The 15689-nt window shown below is 39.7% G+C and overlaps 1 long non-coding RNA gene across 1 annotated transcript; it reads right to left on the reverse strand.

Annotated features, from left to right (window-relative positions):
- Window positions 1–6659: 6659 nt before the first annotated feature.
- On the reverse strand, window positions 6660–9435 carry LOC145434970 (uncharacterized). Its single transcript, XR_013913653.1, has 3 exons — window positions 8416–9435; window positions 7906–8036; window positions 6660–6857 (listed from the first exon to the last, which is right to left on the reverse strand). It is a non-coding gene; the product is annotated as an uncharacterized LOC145434970 (long non-coding RNA).
- Window positions 9436–15689: the final 6254 nt, after the last annotated feature.

Below are 15689 nucleotides of genomic sequence, written 5' to 3' on the forward strand. Positions count from 1 at the left end.
GGGAGGACATTTAGGCGTCCTCGGAGGACGTGTTCAAAAACCTCAAAAAGGAGGGCAAAGAACGTATCGTAAACCTATTGTTGGCTACTGCGTACCTTCTTTATGAGGTAATATCGGTATCAAGCATGGAAACCCGTTTTACACTCAATTTCAATGTAGCAATAGTCAGACGCGGAATACATGGTCCGGTCTTGCCAAGATCGTTAAGGCGTAAGATTAAGCTATATTCCCTTGCAAGTCCTCGTCGGAATTATTTGCAAAGCGACGGAAGACATTGATTTCACTGGATTAATATAGCATTTCATTTTTCGGATTGATACATTTGCTGACGTTTAAAAGTAAGCAAGTACTTCAGCATTGTAACATATTATAGCCTGAGTCGTCGCTAGTTATCGTATAAATTACTATATCACTTCACTGAACTATGGAATTGCAATGAGCAATATGACGTCCCGTGACATATATATCAGCATGGCAATGTATTTGCTCTGCACTGCATGTTGACCGTCGCAACTACATGATTATTAGTACGCCGGCGAATTACGAAGTCGAAAGCGCATAATATACCTGCGCTAGGATTGTCGGATTATGAGGTAACAGTATAGGACAGAGGTGTCAAACTCAAATGTGCTCGCGGGCCAGTTTTCCCGTTTTGACGACGCCACGGGCCGCAGCACTTATAAGGGTATTCTATATCTTTCCAAGTTGGCCTTATTTGGCGGGAATGAATTGTCCTATTGAAAATGAGCCGATCCAGCAGACTGACAGTGAACACACATCGTCAAAATGTGATTTACTCTTGCATCAATTTAGGCCTGGCACGAAAAGAATCGTCACATTTATAACTATTTGAATATAATTGTTGTTGTGCTTGATATATATATTAATTATAAGATGCATACACATCACATGTATCGGATAAATGTATAATGCCATCATAAAGGCTATCGGGTTATAATTTTGCAGCTACTATGAATATTTTGAATTTAGCAGACTGATAGGCTAATAGAGACTGATCTAATATCAAAACATTTTTAGGTTGAGCATTGTAATTCAAATCCAGGATTCGGGTGTACTTCTGACATGTAGGCTATTAATCTCATAGCCTGGCCAAATATCTTCAAATACAGGAGCAGAAAGAAATATAAATATAATATAAATTTAATAATGAATGTGACTTAGTAATTGAAATGTCGGAACGCCGAACTGCCCATTGTTGTTACATCGTTGGAGAGTACCACTACGGTACTCGGTACCTTGAAGTTGCCTTAATAACATGGTTTAGCGACCAAAGATGTAATAAACAGATTGCCAATGGTTGCCATAACTACTTGCTTAGTTAGCGAAATACCAAGCTGCGACATTTCGATCTATTACTATTCCCTTGATACGCGATTAGTTTGTTGCGTCCATGGTTCTAACAAATCCACGGCATTCCGAGTCACTCCGAGTCCACTCGAGTCATTTTCATTTTGCCATCGAGTTAGTCCGAGTCTGAGTCATTCTAAGAACGGTCGCGTCCTAGTCCAACTCACACATTTCAGTCACGAATCGTCTAAGGGTCAGGTTTTGTCATTATGAATTGAAAATGTGGCGAAATAGTGAATCTTCCCCTGCATGGTAGCGTTTGTAATAGATGTGATAGTGAAGTTTGATGAATAGTTTCAGGCTTTCGGAGCAATTTAAGAGAGAATTTTGACTTTATAACCTGAAAAGATATATGTGACACTTATCTATTGTGAAATTATTAAAAATCTAAAATGTCATCGCGGGCCGGACGAAATGCTCTAGGGGGCCGCCTGTTTGAGACCTCTGGTATAGGAGGTGATGCAAATCCATCTCTGCCTCACCTGGTGATTCTTTCTCTGCGTGGCCATTGTGCGGTACAACGCCGAATTTCACCTTCCTTGACATTTGCGTCTCCAATTATGAGAGTTTAAATGAGTTCTAAGCGCTTTTGCGTGAGCTGGTCGCAAAATGTTTTGAAAATCTAATTTCGACACTATATTGCGGTAATCTCAATGGAGAGAGATCATAACCATTTTCGGAGATTCTGATTTACCGCAATATTTCTTAATGTCTCTCACGATATTCTTGTTTGCAATTTATCTATTGTCAAAATAAACGAACCCACCTTTTCCTGCGAAACCCACTCTCTCCAGAAGCCTTCTGTCGCTTACAATCTCTGAAAGAAATGCAGAAAATGTAAAAAAAAAATTCCATCGATGACACTGGGGAGCAATTTTGAACGAAAAATTTGGTAACTTGGATTTTTCATTTGATGTAAGGTAATTTTAGTGTGTTGATTCCAAATATGCTGATGGTATTCTTTTATTACGTCCAGTTTTTGCTCTACGACATATGCCCAATATATGCAAATTTTCACGAATTTAGCCATATTGCCTTTCCCTACCGTATAGAAATCCACGCTTTTATCATATTATAAGTTAAATAGCAAAATGGCGAATTGAATTATTAAGAAAAAGATACTGGTATCGATCTAGGCTGATGCTTTCGCCCATTTCCGATTAGGTAGTTGTTGTTGTTGTTAGTATTGTACATATGGTGTTCGGCTACTATGGCCTTTTACACCAGGTCTCAAGAGTTTGATATTCCATTAGGGTCACAACTGTCTGCCGGTGAGGATAGCGAATTCAGCCACTGGCAGTAAAATCCGTGGATCTGATAACAGTTTTGTGAGCTGAAACGGTATGTCTAGATTCGCCGCTGTCGTCTTCGAGTGATCGCGGTGGGTCGAGTAGCGTTCGCAAGCAATTAAAAAGTGGTCGACCGTCTCGTCGATATCGCACGCATCACATTAACCCGTGTCATCACACCCGATTCTGCAAAGGTGCCAGTGGAGTCTGCAGTGGCCCGTTTGCAATCTTATGAGAATTGATGAGATTTTTCGTGAGGATATGCTGCAGCTTGGCATGATTAGGTTAAAGCAGGGACGGGCAACATACGGCTTGCGACGAGATTTTGACTCAGTAATTTCAATCCCAGCAAATCACAAAACACGAACACACGGTCTGAGAAGAATGTATGTATACAACATACATTTACCCTGGCTGGGGCCCATCTCTTCCCGTTTTGAAAAGCAATTGATTTCTGGTATAAATCGCTGTTACAATAACGTAAAAACTGATGTTGTGTTTACCACCAAACAATTGCCTCCTGCAACGAGCAAAGATGTTCTTCCTGCTTCTCAACAAAGCAATATAGTCTATGATTTCAAGTGCCACTGTGATTGTTGGTACGTGGGACGAACAACTCAGCGCTTGCAGGAACGCATCAAACAACAATGCTCCGAGCGTTATTAGATCGCGCACATTGGACTCTCGCGTAGACGCAGCCGTAACTGATCTGCGATTTCTAGAACGTAATATGGCTATGGCTATGAACTCTGCCATCGGCATGCATTTGGCTGAGAATGCAACTTGCGTCAAAAACTATCGCGATGAAAGATTCTCTATATTAGGTAGAGGTCGCACTAATTTCCATCTGTCTGCACTGGAATCGACTTATATTAAAATCCACCGACCGCGCTTGTGTCAGCAGAAGGAATTTTTAGTCAATCTAAAAATTGGCCACTAGCTGCGCTCGCGGTTTGCCTGTATTTCATGTTGCTTGTTTGTATGACGTCATAATTGGTTGTATGAAATGTAGCTATATGCATGTTTTTGAAATTCTCCATTTGCTGACGATTGCCCTTGAGGTGTGTCAGCTCGACAAGCTTCGAGTTTTAACATATTTCTGCAATGAATATATTATTAAAATGTATATTAAAGTTATGTACCCAAAGAGTCTCTTGCTCTCTTCAAACCTTCTTTGTTGCCATTGTCACTTTACGCATTGTACGGTATGTGTTTCAAATTGTTACGTGATACGTTTCCAAATTCCTAATTCGTAAAACAAGTCAATCCGTGCTCGCGATTACTATATGACTCATCATATCTATCACCCTTAAAGGATTAACGGGCATGTTAAAAAAGAAAGCCGAAAACTGAAATTAAAAGACGGTTTAGACTTTAGAGCACTAAATATTTGTATATTGAAGTCAGGGTTGAACCTTCCTTTAGGTTTTTGCCGAGCATGTTGCCGGGATTAAACATTTTAAATAAAGTCGGTCTTATAACAAAAACACGAAACACTCGATCAAGGGAGGGTGAAGTTCAGAAAAACTGCAAGCTTCGCTCGACATCTAGGCTAATAGCTGCACACTGCTCGGAAGGCAGCGACCAAGAAAATAAGCTTCGTACCATTGCACATACATTTCAGTGCAGCGGTTCTCCAACTGGGGGGGGGGGGGCGTGAAACCATCAGAAGGGGGGCGTGAAGCCGCAGTTCAATGAAAATATTTTCGCACTCTGCGTGATTAACCGCCAGCTTATAGTTTTTGCTCTGCGTATTGTCCGACTTCGATATTTCAGAATTATCTCACCAACAGCCATCACCTTCCATGCCATCAAACTATCCGTTGGGATTGCTATAGCACAGTGGTCGGGAACCTATGGCTCGCGAGCCATGTATGACTCTTTTGGGTATTATAAGATATGGCTCTTTGACATATCTTTTATTTTGTACTTAATTTTATCGATATTGCAGCAACTTGTTAGTAAATATTTCTTAACGGCTAGAATAATTGTACTCGTGGCGCCATAAACGTGTATGTGAGAGGTCAAGTCAGTGGCGTATCCAGGGTTAAGGTCTTGGGCCCCTTTACAAAAACCCTCAAATTTAAGTTGCGGTAGCGACAGCGACTATTATCCCCGCGAATTCGATGTATACCCGGCATCGCACTCTGCGTAATCTTGGATGGCACCACACGCTAGTTGATCAAAGAGAATAGCAAGGCGTGGGGACGCCTATATGCAGAGGTGGTCAAAGTAGTCAAGAAAGCTACTCAAGTAGAAGTAGAAGTAGCGACGAAGAAATCTACTCAAGTACAAGTAGAAGTACTTCTTTCATAAGCAACCTCAAACTACTTGAAGTAGAAGTAGAATTTTCTGACTTTAAAAGTACTCAAGTAAGTAAGTAGTTGTGAAAACGATCCTGATTGAATGGATTATAAAAAGGTGCAAATTGAGCTATGTGATAGGTGACGAGCTTGCTTCATATTGATGCATAGCAGCAGATATGCAATTTTCGATAACATAGGCATTCGCCCACCTCGTGGGATGAAAAGGATCTTATTGATAAGGAAATGCGATGCTAATCCTCTGTTTTATCGAACAACACGTTTTAGAAAATAGCATGGTATGGCGCCATCCCCATATTATAGGGCCCGTAGTTTAGTCGAAGAGCAATACGGAGAAGTTGTATAGGATACGGTGTAAACACTTTGCGTGATTACTAAACGTTAATAAAAAATATGGTGGACCGTAAAAATGCCATATTGCGTAGCTTTATTTTCAGAAATACAAGGCTTTACTGCACTTGCTTTTATACTTCAACATGTATGTTATCCAGACAAAAGAACTGATATTAATTATAACTCAAAGTTTATGATACTGGGAAGAGAAGGTGAAATATTATTACTACTTCTAAAAGCAGAATATGTATTTCATGTTTTAGTCTAGAAAGTTTCAAAGGTGGTATGCTAAAACAGCTCTAAAACTAAAAAAGTCAATAGTCCACTCTTCCAGATTAGGACACGTCATGGACAATGGACATGCTAAATTACGATATGACAAGAAAATGCTACATTGCTAAACATCAGTTTCAAACGTTATGATGAGCCATATATACTGTGATGAATTATTTCATATGGGCGAAGGGCGACAATGTGGCGTGAACGGAACCACGCCAACCCTCCACCTAAATTATATTCACCGATACTTTCGTGAAATCATACTGGTTCACTGCGCGCGACGTTAAATTCGGGGCTCTACTAAACTTTTATGAAAATTAAATGTTAATACTCCGTGAAAACAGCTCCGAAATTCCTCAGGCTATCTTCCTGATTGAAAGGTTGACCTACTTCTACTTGACAAACTGAAAATAGCGACAAGTAAGTAAGTAGATCACAAAATATTAAGAAGTAGAAGTAGAAGTAGCGAAAATCAGATATACTTGAGTAAGTACCAGAAGTAGAGGAAAACTACTTGAGTACTTCAAAAAAGTAGAAGTACTTCGTTACTGACCACCTCTGCCTATATGACGATTTAGTTTTCAAATGTACATTGTCTTCCTGGTCTACTGCATTGGAAGTGACATTCCAATTACAAATCCAAATTACAAACAACGCTTTGCCACCCGCGTTCGTCATTGATAAATAGCTTTCTAGTAGGCTACTCCCGTTAAAATGTACACTGTAAAAAATAAAAACCTCGATTTACCGCGAAATGTTTGGAAGCACGGTAGCCAGACATTTCGTGGTAATTTAACATTACCGTTAGTCAATGTAAATTTAACTTACACTCGTCCGGTAATCTCACTTTACACGCCAGACTGTAATGTTAGTCACCTCCAGTACATCCAATCTACATTGTATCCTGTATATTTGCCACTCAGACTGTAATTTTACCGCCTACCTACATACATGCTGTCTGTGTAAATCTGGATTGCATACCAGCTTGTAAATTCACGTACATCCCATACCTATCGCAAAGCAACCCGATGCTAAAATATCGCAAAAGCTTCTTAACACCCCCAAACGACATTGGTACAAACTGTATATTCATTCATGATTCACGATGAGAAGATTATCGATGGAAAAGTATTGCTGCTGGAGGTCTAATTCTTCTTTAGGAGACATGCAGTAACACGAGTGCTCTCCCACCATCGGCCAAACTTCCAATTCTTTCTTTTTCTCGTCCTCATTCCTTCTGTGTAGCTAGTATCTTGCAGTTCCACTAAAAAGAATACATGCGTAAGTCGCTATATTAAGCAAAGTTCGTAACCTACACATGACATTATAAAGACTACTAAGACAAATAGGGTAACAACAATATAACAATTTTTGAAGACAAATAGGGTAACAAAAATATAACAATTTTTGAAGTACCGGTACTGATACATTGTGTGGTGACGGCTCCGCCTTTTACATGATATAGCAGAGATTCATGACTCACTTTATCAAATGCAGCAGGCAAGTTATAAATGATATTGCATCTTCGTGTGGGCCAATTATTATTATTAGTCATGCACTTTATTGCATGCTGTTATTTCTTGATCAGGATTGTCCATCGTATCGGTAGTGGAAAAATATTGAAATCGTCCAAATGTACCATAAAAAATTTCTTTCGTGAGGAGCACACGAACTTGATTCCTGCTCAGATTTAGAAGGGCGCTACTATATTAGAATCGAAAAATTAAGTTATGTTGAATTGCGTGGAGCGCGAAGAAAATTTCGAGAATAATTAAAAAATTTTAAAAAACTGGGAGTGAATTAGTAATTTCAATTTGCATGTCGACGGATGCTAACACATACTAATTGAATTAGGTGTTGACGGCCGCACAAATCCCATTCACGGCAGTAGGTTGCCCATCCCAGATCTAATAGTATACGTATGGTATGTCTTACGCCAAGTTTGAATACGTATTCCAGTGTTTAACATTTTTGACAAATTTCCCCAAACTTGTTTGAAAATAGCAAAAAAAAACATTCGACAGGACATCAATTTGTTTCAAGGTAGGTTGCACTGAGACTAATCCTAATGCTGGTAGTGACTACAGAGAACAAGGCGTCGTTCTGTACTGCCATGCCCAGTTTGATCAGTTTTGGAATGGAATTGAATTAAATTGTGTTGATATAGGGTAGCTTAATTGAGTGTGAAACCGAGCAACCTATATTCATCCAAGTCCGTCTTACGCAGTGCAGTTCGCCAGCTATTAACAACAGCTACCCAGCGTAACGAGCTTTAGGCTACTGCCAAAGCTATGAAGTAATGAATGACTTACACATGGGAATTCCTTTAAATCTTCAACGAATATCAAAAATTTGCTTAAATGAAGTTGAATGCGACTGCTGGAGTTTGAATTTGGCGAGCTTTCTTGAATACGAAATAAGTTTCATCTTCAACAATCGTCTTCTGAAAATGGTTGCGAAACACATGTTTAGTCAGAATTCATACAGACTTAGTCAATTTATCGCGTTCCCCAGGTTGAGAACCACTGATATTATGTATTGAAGCAAAAGGTTCTTCATTTGAGGTAGCATGTGTGCCAAACAAATCCAGCAGATGGAAACATCTCTATGCTATGGCCCAAAAATGACATAAACATGCCAACAGTTTCAACTACTCCGCGGCAGAGTATGTGGTGTCACAGGTCAGTATATAGGTCGACTAACATCCCAAAATAGAACAGAGAATGCGGCGAATGAAGTATTTCAATCATGAAATCACAGTCATCCCGGTGGTGTGCACAGTCGTAGATATTCACAGTAACGAATACTATGTAGTACTGTACCTTTTACGATGCGTATCCCAATCAGCATTCCTAGGAATTTTCAACGATCGTGTCCACTTTCTTCAAGCCAACAAGCTTCGCTCCAGTGCTCCACCATTTGCTCAAATCTCAATAATGGCCAGACGACGATACAGATACGACACGAAACGATTTCGAAATAAGTGGTATTCATCCGCTGACATGCGACCAATAATATTTACTGACCACTGCGTTGTAATGGTTGATTTAGTTCGTTTTTTCATACAGAATCATTTATAATTACATCTAGTCCCTTTCTTTTCCATCTCATTGCGTATAAATTGATATTTATTCCATGTATTGTCACTACTTACCGTACTTACTTAACCAGACGCAGCTTGTGATGTCACAGTTGTGCGTTGGTTGTTTACTACGAATCTCAGAAAAAGCAGTAACGCGTAACGGTAACCTATTACAGGTCGCCTTGTTCGCCATCAACGAATCAACTTAGCATGCGGCGTTGCTATTTCTAGTTTCCCGAACAATATTATACATCCTAAACTGGTACACTATTCTAACTCATCAGTCCTATCCGTGACAACGAATGTAACCAGCGAGACCGGCCGTATAGGCATAGCCTTATAATATAATATAGTGGCTAACTGGCTATCTACGATTGTCAGTTGTTTCTTTTACCCTAGTACTATTGTACTATACTGAAATTGGTACTAGGGCCAACAATTTCCGTATGACAGACCCCAGTCTCGTGACCGAGGTTGAATCAGGTCAAATCACCACGAGAATGATATCAGTAACATTCATTTCCACGTATACATTGGCTGCAGAGATTTTCAGGCTAATCAATTTAGCCAATAGCCTGGTAAACTTCAGTAACGAGTAACTGTCAGTAATTTTGCGAATAAATTCTGGTAACTTGACTTTAGAGCTAAATTGAGGTAATATTACATATCAAAATGTGAAATTACAAGCTACGAAGAGTTATTGACAGCTACCGGTAATTCGTTGCAAAATTTACAGAGATTTCCCAGTAAATCTACCAGATTTTTTACAGTGTAGGCGTGTAGTGTAGTGTATTGTAGTTTATGATTCTGCCGAACTGAGAAGTCGATCAATATTCAGATTTTCGGAATCAGTGCTACAGTTATAATGGATTAATATCAATTATTATAAATTCTCAGATTTACGACGGATTGCGCTACCACAGGATGATTATTAGCTTCCCAGATTTTCCAGAGAAAATATGGCGCCTGGCGCCCACGACTAATCCCATGTATGGAGTTGGAATTTGTACTAGAATGACGTCATGAATTTTCAATTGTGACGTAACAATTTATTGACATGTATGGCTCTTTTAGAGTTGAAATGGAAAATATAGGGCTAATATGGCTCTTCAGACGAAAAAGGTTCCCGACCACTGCTATAGCATTTTGGTTGCACATTTTAATATTTTGTGATATCATGATAAGGGGGAGCGAAATTTTACACTATCATAAAGGGAGCGGAACCTAAACAAAATTGAAAACCACTGTTTTAGAGTCTTAATAGAAGAACGTGGATAGGGGATTAATGAGAGTTGAAAATGTATCATGTTTAACATTGTTTCGAATCATGGCGGCAAATAGATATTATTTTAAATGAACGTCTTTTTCTCATTACCTAACATCAACACGTTCACTGAGCAGTAGTTATTAACAATGTAATTTAGAAATAGAATTAAAATACGCTGGAAAATATAGCTAAAATTTTCACTCGGCCCGCCAACTTATTTTCTACTTCTCATTCGGCCCGCGGAGCAAAATAATTGCCCCCTGACCTACATAAAACTCGGTCTGATGAAAATATTTGTTGAAGCATAGTGTCCTATATGGTGTCGACACAAGCAAATCTCACGCCTCAGTGAAATTGTATCACGTCACAATTTCCATTTGGCTACAGCCAATTTGACGGTCATTTTTGACCGGCTTGCCGAGCATTAAATTTGGTAAAACGGATATCAATCGAAAGCTGACTCTGCACTGATTACGAAAATATTAATTTTATTCCGCTCGCGGCCCTGGCACCCCCCCCCCAATCAGCCTCTAATTTTTCATTGTTATGGAGATTGGCATTGGGACGCAACAATGCTGTCTAGCGAAACGAGAGAATAGCTCAAGAAAAAACGACCCATACAGCATTGTTGCGTCTCTCGTTTCGCCAGACAGCATTGTTGCGTCCCAATGCCAATCTCCATAACAATGAAAAATTAGAGGCTGATTGTGGGGGTTCCAGGGCCGCGAGCGGAATAAAATTTATATTTTCGTAATCAGTGCAGTGTCAGCTTTCGATTGATACCCGTTTCACCAAATTTTATGCTCGGCATGCCGGCCAAAAAAGACCGTCAAATTGCCTGTAGCCAAATGGAAATTGTGACGTGAATCAATTTCACTGAGCCGTGAGATTTGATTGTGTCGACACCATATAGGACACTATGATTGAAGAATTACACTGGTCAACACATATTTATAGGCCGACAAAGTAAGAGTGGTTTTGGGGGTTCTGAAGGGCACTGATTCCGAATATGACCTTAGTGTTTTCAAATGGGCTCTTGCTGTGGAGATAACCCTTGGGGCTGTTTTGACCAAAATCTCCCATTTTCGCGGTAATGACTAGATATAAAATCGGCTTACTGGTACTATAAAGTTTAGAAATTCAATCTACCTGTTATTTTTACACACAGAAGACTATATTAAATCAAAATACAGCAACAGCACTATATTTTGGGGTATTAGATTTATCATAGTTACAGACTTTCACGGATATCATGTACATAAATTAACTCCTGTCTTGTATAGAAGGGTCCGTGAACATATGAGCATGCGACATTACAGCATGCGAGACTTCGGCATGCGACAATTTGGCATGCGACACATGAGCATGTGGGTTAAATTACGGGTTAGGGGTTGGTTAGGGTTGGATTTATGGTTGGGTTAGGGTTAGGCTTTAGGTTAGGTTAGGTTAGGTTAGGCTATGTTTCGGGTTAGGCTAAGTTTTTGGGTTATACAGTCACATGCTGAAGTGACGCATGCTGATGTCTTCCATGCTCAACTGTCGTTTTCCATTGTGTCGCATGCTCAATGCTCATATGTCGGGCAACCTTATAGAAGCATTTACCTAGATACTCAAATAACGTGGCATTAATTCAATCAGTTTTACGTCAACCACCAATTGTAAATTTGAAATAATCAGTTGGAATACAATATTATTGATATATTTTAAATCGAAATTGTTTGTTTTTTGTACGATTTTCGCCTGTAAGTTATTTAGTGCAGTTTCTCGAAAGGTTCCGGCAACGGTCTGACATAATATGATCAATGGTTCATCTCATCTGCCCTGGTATCTTTCTATTGTTGTTCTGATGTCTTGTTAGAATCTCTCCCCTTGCTAATCAACATGATGATCGGGAAATATATCAAGATGACTGAACAGGAAGTGATCTTTTATGCTAATATTTGTTCCAAGTTTCGATATGCCCATACGAATTTTCGGACCAACTGTTTGTAGTTGGGTGCTTTGTGATCAGCTAAAAAGTTTTGTTTACTACATCTTAGGAGAAATTACATGCTGTGAACTCCTCCTAATTTGAAATTGGAATCTTTCATCGGTATTCGAATATACCAGATACCAGATTTAAGCTTCTCGTTTGATAGGGTTACTAGGTATACCCACTTCGTTGACTCAGTGGAAAATTATCCATTTACCAGTCAAAAGAAATGAGACACATATAAGTATTGTAGTTAAGTCTTTCAAGGACAAATTTCATAGTTTTATACTCCTCTTTAATCTTGGTAGAATGACCAATTGAAGAAGATTAATTTCCGTTTTGGAAAAGTACAATTTTTAGGCTTGACAAACTGCTTTTTTTACAAACAAATATTTCGCATCAAGCCATGTTAATATTGATAGAATGACTAAGAATGACATGAGGGTTCTTCATAGTGAATTAGCCATTTATGCGCAGTATAAAATTAGAAAACACCAGACATGGGGTGATTACTTCACGAATGTAATCGATTGCGATTACGATTACTTCTGAATCACGCGATTACGATTACGATTACGATTACAGCAAAATCAGGAAGTAGTCGATTACGATTACGATTACATTGGAAAAGTAATCACGATTACTCACGATTACATTTATTTTGCTTCTTACTACTATAATCTTAGAAGATATATTGAAAGACAATATAAGGATTGCGATGAAAAGGCTTAATGTATACATCATACGTCATTTGCTTGTTACGTCATATTGTACTAATTGCCAAACTTTATAGGGGACGATTCATCGCACCCAATGAATTGCATTCTGGCCAGGTCTGTAACTGCCGCACCCCAAAATCCCCAATAGGGTGGGGAGAGAGCTCGATGGGGACTCAAAAGTATTTCGTAAATCAACATAAATTATAGAGTATTTTCGAGAGATTTATTTAATTTTTGAAAATGTTCTTCGAGGTTCGCGATTCATATGTCTCTAGTACAGGGGTCACCAATGCGGTGCCCGTGGGCTACATAAAGCCGGCGAGGACCAAATGAGTCACCCGCAGTCGCAGTAGCAAATATCCAAATAAGAGATTTGAAAGTTGAATCGGGATTCATATGAGCAGCTGTTGAAGATGGGTCAGTCGACCCTAAGGAACATACGAAAGCAGTCGCTCAGGGCGTTGCTCGTCTTCGCCCAGGCGGAGGCTAAACGAGAATCTAGGTAATATTCTCGAGTCTCGACGCGGAGATTGGTGCTTCGGAGCACAGCGTGGTAACGCAACTGAGCCCGGAGGAGCTGGTGTGAGTCCCGGCGAGTGAGAGCTATTTGTTCTTGGTCAGGGGCGGAAACTCTGCCCAGTGCTCTGATTGTCGAACTCTAGTGAAGAAATCCAACTGAGCACGGGTAAACGGTGGGAGTAAGTGGTAGCCTGTCGCATTAATCAGTACACAAGAAGTAGCTTTCGGTTTCAAAAAGGTTGGTTACCCCTGCTCTAGTAGATAGCTTGGTTTGAAATGCGCATACCCCCCCCCCACCCCCCCAAAAAAATGCATTCATCATATATGAGAATAGGCATTTCGGTGCCGGTCATTACCGCGCCACGGCACACCAAAAGACATATATGCAGTTTCGACCAACACGCGACTTCACGGAGTGTGCTACTAACGAAATACCTCTAATATACGTCGAACGAAATACGTCCATTGTCGATAGCCGCGCTGGGTGGGCGTGACTAATAGTCCTGTCCTTCAAATCTGAGCCCTCAATGCAAATGCCACCCGGCGCACCCACGAAGGAATAAAGGCATGACAGTTTATGTGTGCGTGTCACGAAAGATATTCTTTTGGTCTGCTACGTTTGGGCAACTACAATATCTGTTGATTATATAGCAGACCGGAAGTCACGAATTAGCAACATAAAATTAACTAATTATAACTATATACCAGATGTTATAATTATGAAATACGTGATCCAGCTCTACAGATAAATCTGACACTCAGTGGCTGCGAGAGGATTAAAAATACATAGTAATATAATGCAATTACCAATATTATTGACGAAATTCAGTCTTCAACTTGAAAATTGACCACCCTATGGAGCCCAAGACCAAGGTTTGGAGTGGGGGACGAATTGCTGTTTTGGTTCTGATTCTAGCTACAACCCATGCTAACATGGTAGGCTATATAAGCGGATGGCTATGGCGGCAGGTCCAAATGCTGAGTAACGAATTGTGAAATGACAATTGGCGCCCGTTTCAAGTAGAGTCATATGAGAATAAGACAAAGTGAACATAAAAATTCTGCCTTCAACTTGATACAGATACTTTGAGCTGCTGTTACGAGAAACGGCTATAAGAACTGCTCTGTTATGATATATATCAGCAGCTGTTGATTTTTAATGCTTCGTTGTGGAAACCGTAATGTTTTATTCGAAGAGTGCAAAATTTCAAAGCTTTGTCAGGAGTACGTAGATAGGCCTACTGTTCGCCAAGCAGCAACGGTCAAACTGCGTTTAACTAAGCATAACTAAACATCAATACACAAGTTACTATTTTAAACTAGGCATAGTGGTGATTAATATATTCTGTTGCGAGGTAGTGGCGTCCGGAGTGTATAACCTGATATACACGACGGTGGGTGTTCTTACAATCACACTACGATGTCCACTTCTAACCCAATGACGAGCAAAGCTAATACTTCTGACGTAATAATGAGCAGTGGCGTTTGAAAATCAGACGTTTGTGCTATCACTAACCTAGTATAATATCTCTTCCTTGTTCGCGAATGTTCAGTTTAGATCATAGTCCTTGGACAAATATAAAGTAATCGTTCTTTCACTAAGAAATCGATTAGATATGGGAAGTAGTCGATTACGATTACGATTACTTCGGAATTTTTTCGAATGTAATCGATTGCGATTACGATTACTTCAAAATGCTGTAATCGTCGTATTCGATTACGATTACTAATCGCGATTACCCCATGTCTGGAAAACACTACGATTTTCTTTCCACCAAGTGAAATATTTAAGGCTAAATACCGTAATTTTCGGCATTTTTAGGGGTATAAATATCTTCTGACAGAGAGCCAATCTGACAAAACTAATGTGATATTCGTAATCAGCAACCTCAAAAACCCCGGAAACGGCTCTCAGATGTTCTGCCTAAAATATTTTTTTCTTTCATTTTGTTGACCAGTGTTATCAACTGAATGTATTTTTTCCTTTTATTGCTGTACTTTGACCTTTCCTTGCCTGGTGCATTTGTTGGTCCATAAATTAGGCAATACATCAAATGCTAGCGTTTCAGTTGGTCAATCTCAGATTTAAAAGAAATACGTGGTTCTAATTTGGATATTTTGTCATGGGATTGCTTGTGAATACATGGACTGAGAATTATATCGAATTTGCTCGAAAACTATTAGAACAGGGTTCGGGAACCTTTTCGTCCGAAGAGCCATATTGGCCTTTTTTTCATTTTAAGTCACAAAGAGCTATACTTGTCAATCAACTGTTACGTCACAGTTGAAAATACGTGACGTTGTGGTAGCACTAATCTGAACACATTGCATGGGATTCGACGTGGGAGCCACATTTTCACAGTAAAAACTCGTAATAATCATGCTGGTTGCCTTATTCGAACAACTTGAGTTACGAGAACGTATAGGTTCGTCGTGATGCTCCTTTTAAATGCGAGAATCCATGATCACAAGCGAAGGTGGAGCCAGACATCGCACAACCGGTAGCAGGGGCTCTTATGGGCGCGGCGGTGAGGTGC

This window comes from Botryllus schlosseri, chromosome 3 (genome assembly GCF_051294905.1).
Source record: "Botryllus schlosseri isolate E-star chromosome 3, Bs_hap1, whole genome shotgun sequence".
Taxonomy (NCBI): domain Eukaryota; kingdom Metazoa; phylum Chordata; class Ascidiacea; order Stolidobranchia; family Styelidae; genus Botryllus; species Botryllus schlosseri.